This window comes from Arachis stenosperma, chromosome 6, assembly GCF_014773155.1.
Source record: "Arachis stenosperma cultivar V10309 chromosome 6, arast.V10309.gnm1.PFL2, whole genome shotgun sequence".
NCBI lineage: Eukaryota > Viridiplantae > Streptophyta > Magnoliopsida > Fabales > Fabaceae > Arachis > Arachis stenosperma.
This window is the reverse complement of record NC_080382.1, coordinates 38764353-38773165: the sequence shown is the minus strand read 5'-3', so window position 1 is coordinate 38773165 and position 8813 is coordinate 38764353.

Here is an 8813-nt window from a genome sequence, read left to right as displayed (position 1 = left end):
ACCTTGTCTGTGGTATTCCAAGTAGGATTCAGGGATTGGATGACTGTGACGAGCTTCAAACTCACAAGGGTTGGGCGTAGTAATAGACGCAAAAGGATCGATGGATCCTATTCCAACATGAGTGAGAACCGACAGATGATTAGCTGTGCGGTGACAGCGCACCTGGACCATTTTCACTAAGAGGATGGATGGTAGCCATTGACAACGGTGACCCACCAAACATACAGCTTGCCATGGGGGGGACTTGCGTGCGTGAAGACAAAGACAGGAAGAAAGCAGAGATTCAGAAGACAAAGCATCTCTAAAACTCCAACATATTCTACATTACTGCATAACAAGTATTTATTTCATGCTCTTTTGTTCATTTGTAAGTCAACTGATAATTATAGTTGATATCCTGACTAAGAGTTACAAGATAACCATAACTTTCTTCAAGCCAACAATCTCCGTGGGATCGACCCTTACTCACGTAAGGTATTACTTGGACGACCCAGTGCACTTGCTGGTTAGTTGTGCGAAGTTGTGAAGAATTGTGATTTCCAATTTCGTGCACCAAGTTTTTGGCGCCGTTGCCGGGGATTGTTCGAGTTTGAACAACTGACGGTGAATCTTGTTGCTTAGATTAGGAAAATTTTGTCTTTTGGGTCAGAGTCTTTTATTTTCTTTTCAAAAATTTTTCAAAAATATTATTTTTCTTTATTAATTTTTAGTTTTTCTGTGAGTTTAGTGTCATGTTTTAAGTTTGGTGTCAATTGCATGCTTTTCTTTGTCTTTCAATTTTCGAATTGCATGTTCTTTGTTCTTCCTTGATCTTCAAAGTGTTCTTGAGTCTTTCTTGTGTTTTGATCTTAAAATTTTTAAGTTTGGTGTTCCTTGGTGTTTTTCCTCCAAATTTTTCGAAAATAAGGAGCATTAGATCTAAAAATTTTAAGTCTTGTGTCTTTTTATTCTTTTTCTCTTTCCTCATTCCACTCATAATTTTCGAAAATTTTGCATTAAATTAGTCATCAACTTTTAAAAAAATCATATCTTTTTCAATCATCTTTTTCAAAAATCAAATCTTTTTCAATTTTTCTTAATATTTTCGAAAAAAAATTTTTAATTTATTTTTCAAAATCTTTTTCTTTCTTTTTATATAATTTTCGAATTTTTAGTCCTAATTTGTTATTTTGATTGAAAAATTTTAAGTTTAGTGTTTTCTTGTTAAGAAAGTTTCAATCTTTAAAATTTTAAAATCATATCTTTTTCAAAACTTCCTAACCACTTTCTCTCTCTTCATTATTTGAAAAGCCTCATCAAAAATTTTTAAATCTATTTTTTATTAATTATTCTAGTTTCCAATTTTTATTATTATTATTTCGAAAAAAATAAAAAAATAATAAATAAATAAATAAATAAAAATATATTTTTCTAATAATACTATTTGAATCTCTGATTCACATCATCTCCCTTTTTCCATCATGGACCTAAGTGGAAATGAACAATCCAGAAGGACTCTGGGGTCATATGCTAACCCCACTTCTGCTTCATATGGGAGTAGTATCTGTATACCATCCATTGAAGTCAGTAGTTTTGAGTTGAATCCTCAACTCATTATCATGGTGCAGCAAAATTGCCAGTATGCTGGTCTTCCATAGGAAGAACCTACTGAGTTTCTGGCACAATTCTTACAAATTGCTGACACAGTACATGATAAGGAAGTAGATCAGGATGTCTACAGATTATTACTATTTTCATTTGCTGTGAAAGACCAAGCTAAGAGGTGGTTAAATAACCAGCCTAAGGCCAGCATAAGGACATGGAAACAGCTGTCAGAAAAATTCCTGAATCAATATTTCTCTCGAAAACGGATGACACAGCTAAGGCTGGACATCCAAGGCTTTAAACAAGGAGATAATGAATCTCTTTATGATGCCTGGGAGAGATACAGAGAGATGCTAAGGAAATGCCCCTCTGAAATGTTTTCAGAGTGGGTGCAGTTAGACATCTTCTACTATGGGCTTACAGAAAATGCTCAGATATCTCTAGACCACTCAGCTTGTGGATCTATACACATGAGAAAGACAATTAAAGAGGCTCAAGAGCTTATTGATACAGTTGCTAGAAATCAGCATCTATACTTAAGTAGTGAGTCCTTCATGAAAGAAGAGGCTAAGGCAGTATCCACTGAACTTAGTCCTCCAGAACAGGTTACTGAAATCAATCAGCAATTATGTTATCTGACAGAACAATTGGCAGAATTTAAAGAGATGTTACAAGACACTAAGAATGCTAACAAGAACATGGAAGTACAGCTGAAGCAAACAAAACAACAGTTATCAAAATAGATAATAGAAGAGTGCCAAGCAATTCAATTAAGAAGTGGGAAAACATTAAATACCTTACTTCAAAGCAGCAGGAAGCCAAGAAATGAACAAACTGCTACCCAAAACCCCTCTGAGGACAGTAAGAGCCCAGAGAGGAATAATTCTGGCATTAAAACGTCAGAAAAGGGTGGAGAGCTGGCGTTGAGTGCCCAACCCATGCTCAGTTCTGGCATTCAAACGCCAAAAACAGGCAAGGAATTGGCGTTAAACGCCCAAGGAAAGCTCAGTTCTGGCGTTCAAACGCCAGAAATAAGTAAGGAATTGGCGTCCAATGCCAATCCAGCTTCCAACCCTAGCATTCAAATGCCAGTGACGGATCAGACACATACAAGTGCTGATAGCAACCCCTCTAAAAAGGCTTCTCCAACCACCTCTGTAGGAAATAAACCTGCAGCAACTAAGGTTGAGGAATACAAAGCCAAAATGCCTTATCCTCAGAAACTCTGCCAAGCAAAATAGGATAAGCAATTTGCCCGCTTTGCAGACAATCTTAGGACTCTTGAAATAAAGATTCCGTTTACAGAGGCACTTGAGCAAATACCCTCTTATGCTAAGTTCATGAAAGAGATCTTAAGTCATAAGAAGGATTGGAGAGAAACTGAAAAAGTTTACCCCATTGAAGAATGCATTACAGTCATTCTGAAAAGCTTACCAGAGAAGCTTAAGGATCCTGGAAGTTTTATGATACCATGCACATTAGAGGGCACTTGTACCAAGACAGCTCTATGTGATCTTGGGGCAAGTATCAACCTAGTACCTGCATCTACTATCAGAAAGCTTGGCTTGGCAGAAGAAGTCAAACCAACCAGGATCTGTCTTCAACTTGCTGATGGCTCCATTAAATACCCATCAGGCATAATTGAGGATGTGATTGTCACAGTTGGGCCATTTACATTTCCCACTGATTTTGTAGTACTGGAGATGGAGGAGCACAAGAGTGTAACTCTCATCCTAGGAAGACCTTTCCTAGCAACTGGACGAACCCTCATTGATGTCGAAAAGGGGAAGTGACCCTGAAAGTCAATGAGGATGAGTTTAGGCTAAATGCTGTTGAAGCAATGAAGCATCCAGACACATCAAATGACTGCATGAGCGTTGATGTTATTGACTCCCTGGTAGAGGAGATCAATATGGCTGAGAGTCTCGAGTTAGAGCTAGAGAATATCTTTAAAGATGTTCAGCCTGATCTGGAGGAATCAGAGAGAATAATAGAACCTCTGAAAACCCCTCAAGAAGAGGAGAAACCTCCTAAACCCGAGCTCAAACCATTTCCACCATCCCTGAAATATGCATTTCTGAAAGAAGGTGACACTTTTTCTGTAATCATAAGCTCTGCCTTAGAGCCACAGGAAGAGGAAGCACTAATTCAAGTGCTAAGGACACACAAGATAGCTCTTGGGTAGTCCATCAGTGATCTTAAGGGCATTAGCCTAGCCATATGCATGCACAAAATCCTATTGAAGATGATGCTAAGCCAGTGGTTCAACCACAGAGGTGGCTGAATCCAGCTATGAAGGAGGTGGTGCAGAAGGAGGTCACTAAATTATTAGAGGCTGTGATTATTTATCCTATTTCTAATAGCCCCTGGGTGAGCCCTGTCCAAGTTGTTCCCAAGAATGGAGGCATGACAGTGGTTCATAATAAAAAGAATGAACTGGTTCCTACAAGAGCAGTTACAGGGTGGCGCATGTGTATTGACTACAGAAGACTCAATACAGCCACCAGAAATGATCATTTTCCTTTACCATTCATATACCAGATGCTAGAAAGACTAGCAGGTCATGATTACTACTGCTTTCTGGATGGCTATTTAGGTTACAACCAGATTGCAGTAGATCCCCAGGATCAAGAGAAAATAGCATTCACATGTCCATCTGGAGTGTTTGCTTACAGAAGGATGCCATTTGGTCTGTGTAATGCACCTGCAACCTTTCAGAGGTGCATACTCTCTATTTTCTATGATATGGTGGAAAAGTTTCTGGAAGTCTTCATGGACGACTTCTAAGTATTTGGAGACTCATTCAGCTCCTGTCTTAACCATCTAGCACTTGTTCTGAAAAGGTGCCAAGAGACTAACCTAGTTTTAAACTAGGAAAAATGTCACTTTATGGTAACTGAAGGAATTGTCCTTGGGCACAAAATTTCGAACAAAGGAATAAAGGTTGATCAAGCTAAGGTGGAGGTAATTGAAAAATTACCACCACCTACCAATGTTAAAGCAATCAGAAGCTTTATGGGGCATGCAGGATTCTATAAGAGGTTTATAAAAGATTTTTCAAAAGTTGCAAAACTTCTGAGTAATCTCCTAGCTGCTGACACGCCATTTATCTTTGATAAGGAGTGTCTGCAGGCGTTTGAGACTCTGAAAGCTAAGCTGGTCATAGCACCAGTCATCTCTGCACCAGACTGGACATTACCATTTGAACTAATGTGTGATGCTAGTCGTGTTTTAAATGATGCACAGAAGAACTACACGACCACAAAAAAAGAGTTATTTCCAATGGTTTACGCCATTGACAAGTTCAGATCTTATTTAGTAGGATCAAAAGAGATTGTGTACACTGACCATGCTGCTCTTAAATATCTACTCACAAAGCAGGATTCAAAACCCAAACTCATAAGATAGGTGTTGCTTCTGCAAGAGTTTGATATAGAAATAAGAAACAGAAAAGGGACAGAGAACCAAGTAGCAGATCACCTGTCCCGAATAGAACCAGTAGAAGGGGCGTCCCTCCCTCTTACTGAGATCTCTAAAACCTTTCCGGATGAGCAACTCTTTGCCATCCAGGATGTACCATGGTTTGCAGACATTGCAAACTACAAGGATGTGAGATTCATACCCAAAGAGTATAATAGGCAGCAATCAAAGAAATTGATCTCGGATGCAAAGTACTATCTGTGGGATGAACCATATCTCTTCAAGAGATGTGCAGACGGAATAATCTGTATATGTGTGCCTAAAGAAGAAGCACAGAAGATCTTCTGGCATTGCCATGGATCACAGTATGGAGGACATTTTAGAAGTGAGTGAACAACCACAAGAGTCTTCCAATGTGGCTTCTACTGGCCTACTCTCTATAAAGACTCCCAAGAGTTTGTACGTAATTGTGATAGTTGCCAAATATCTGAAAATCTGCCTCACGGTTATGCCATGCCTCAACAAGGGATCTTGGAGATTAAGTTGTTTGATGTATGAGGTATTGACTTCATGGGGCCTTTCCCACCATCATACTCAAACACTTATATTCTGGTGGCAGTGGATTATGTATCCAAATGGGTGGAGGCTATTGCAACACCCACTAATGATACTAAGACATTGCTTAAATTCCTCCAGAGACATATCTTTAGCAGATTTGGTGTCCCTAGAGTACTAATCAGTAATGGGGCACTCATTTTTGCAATAAACAGCTTTACTCTGCTATGGTTCGATATGGAGTTAGCCACAGGGTGGCAACTCCATATCATCCACAGATAAATGGGCAAGCTGAAGTCTCTAATAGAGAACTTAAAAGAATCCTGGAACGAACTGTGATTAACCGTAGAAGGGATTGGGCAAGAAGTTTGGATGATGCTCTGTGGGCATATAGAACAGCATTCAAGACTCCTATAGGGACCTCTCCATACCAGCTTGTGTATGAAAAAGCCTGTCACTTGCCAGTAGAACTGGAACACAAGGCCTACTGGGCAACCAGATTCCTAAACCTTAATGCCAAGTTAGCTGGAGAAAAAAGATTGCTCTAGTTAAATGAGCTAGAGGAATTCAGACTCAATGCTTTTGAAAATGCAAAAATTTACAAAGAGAAAGCAAAAATATGGCATGATAAGAAGCTGTCATCCAGAGTCTTTGAGCCAGGGCAGAAAGTTCTGCTGTTTAACTCTAGGCTCAAATTATTCCCCGAAAAGTTGAAATCCCGGTGGAGAGGACCATATGTGATTACAATTGTGTCACCATATGGATATGTAGAGCTTCAGGATAATGACTCTGACCAAAAATTCATTGTTAATGAACAGAGAGTCAAACATTATCTTGAAAGCAATTTTGAGCAAGAATGCTCAAAACTGAGACTTGATTAAAGCTCAGTAATAGTCCAGCTAAAGACAATAAAGAAGCGCTTGCTGGGAGGCAACCCAGCCATTAACAAAGCTTATTTGTGAATTAAATGATAACTTTACGAGTTCATATTAATTATCTTCAAGGTAAAGTATCAATTGCATGAGTTCACAGAGTTACAGAAGGATTCAGTGGATAAAACAACAAGAAGAAGCTCACTGGTGCGAAAACACCAGTAAAAGCTGTTTTAGGCGTTAAACGCCCAAAATAAGCGTCTACTGGGCGTTTAACGCCAGTAGGGATAGCTGTTTAGGCGTTAAAGCCATAATGGATACCATTCTGGGCGTTTAACGCCAGATTTGCAGCATCCTGGGCGTTCAGAAAAATGCCCAGTGATAAAGGATTTTCTGGCGTTTAACACCAGCCAGAAGTTACAGCTGGGCGTTAAACGCCCAGGAGAAGCTACAGATGGGCGTTAAATGCCCAAAACATGCAGCAGTTGGGCGTTTAACGCCAGGATTGTGGGGAGAATGTAACTTCATTTTCACTTCAAATTTTTTCCATTTTTCATGTTTCAATTCATGATTTCTTGCATAAATGGTGGACGAAATTGTGATTCCTTTGTTATTGTATTTTGTAAAATTCATTGCTTTTTCAACTATGTGTGGACACAACTCCGTTCAACTTAACCAGCAAGTGTACTGGGTCATCCAAGTAATACCTTACGTGAGTAAGGGTCGATCCCACAGAGATTGTTGGTATGAAGCAAGCTATGGTCACCTTGTAAATCTCAGTTAGGCAGATTAAATGGTTATGGGTTTCGAAAATTAATAATAAATAGAAAATAAAAAGGGATAGAAATACTTATGTAAATCAATAGTGGGAATTTCAGATAGGCGTGTGGAGATGCTAGAATCCTTTCGAATCTCTACTTTCTTATTGCTTTCATCCAATCCTTCTTACTCCTTTCCATGGCAAGCTGTATGTAGGGCATCACCATCATCAATGGCTACTTTTCATCCTCTCGGGAAAATGGTCCTATGCGCTATCACTGCACGGCTAATCGTCTGGAGGCATCACCCTTGACAATGGCTACATCCCATCCTCTCAGTGAAAATGGTCCAAATGCTCTGTCACAGCACGGCTAATCAGCTGTTGGTTCTCGATCATGTTGGAATAGGATCCATTGATCCTTTTGCGTTTGTCATCACGCCCAGCAATCGCGAGTTTGAAGCCCGTCACAGTCATTCAATACCGGAATCCTACTCGGAATACCACAGACAAGGTTAGACTTTCCGGATCCCCATGAATGCCGCCATCTATCTAGCTTATACCACGAAGATTCTGTTGGGGAATCTAAGAGATATGCGCCCGGCCTAAGGTAGAACGGAAGTGGTTGTCAGTCACGCGCGTTCATAGGTGAGAATGATGATGAGTGTCACGGATCATCACATTCATCAAAGTGTTGTGCAACATATATCTTGGAATAAGAATAAAAGAGAATTGAATAGAAAGTAATAGTAATTGTATTGAAACTTGAGGTACAGCAGAGCTCCACACCCTTAATCTATGGTGTGCAGAAACTCCACCGTTGAAAATACATAAGTGAAAGGTTTAGGCATGGCCGAATGGCCAGCCCCCTAAAACGTGCTCAATGGCCTCCTAAGATGAAGAATAAAACAAAACTGAGACCAAAGATGAAACGTGGTCAAAAGACGTCTAATACAATAGTTAAATGTCCTATATATACTAGACTAGCTACTAGGGTTTACATGAGTAAGTAATTGATGCATAAATCCACTTCCAGGGCCCACTTGGTGTATGCTTAGGCTGAGCTTGATCTATCCACGAGCTGAGGCTTTTCTTGGAGTTGAACTCCAAGTTATAACGTGTTTTGGGCGTTCAACTCCGGATCATGACGTGTTTCTGGCGTTTAACTCCAGACAGCAGCATGTACTTGGCGTTCAACGCCAATTTACGTCGTCAATTTCCGAATAAAGTATAGACTATTATATATTTCTGGAAAGCTCTGGATGTCTACTTTCCAACGCCGTTGAGAGCACGTCATTTGGAGTTCTGTAGCTCCAGCAAATCCATTTCGAGTGCAGGGAGGTCAAATTCCAACAGCATCAGCAGTCCTTTTGTCAGCCTTTTTCAGAGTTTTGCTCAAGTCCCTCAATTTCAGCCAGAAATTACCTGAAATTACAAAAAAACACACAAACTCATAGGATAAAAATAAGAGAATATACTAATAAGAGAATATACAAAAAAACATCCCTAAAAGTAGCTTGAACTTACTAAAAACTACCTAAAAACAATGCCAAAAAGTATATAAATTATCCGCTCATCACAACACCAAACTTAAATTGTTGCTTGTCCCCAAGCAACTGAAAATC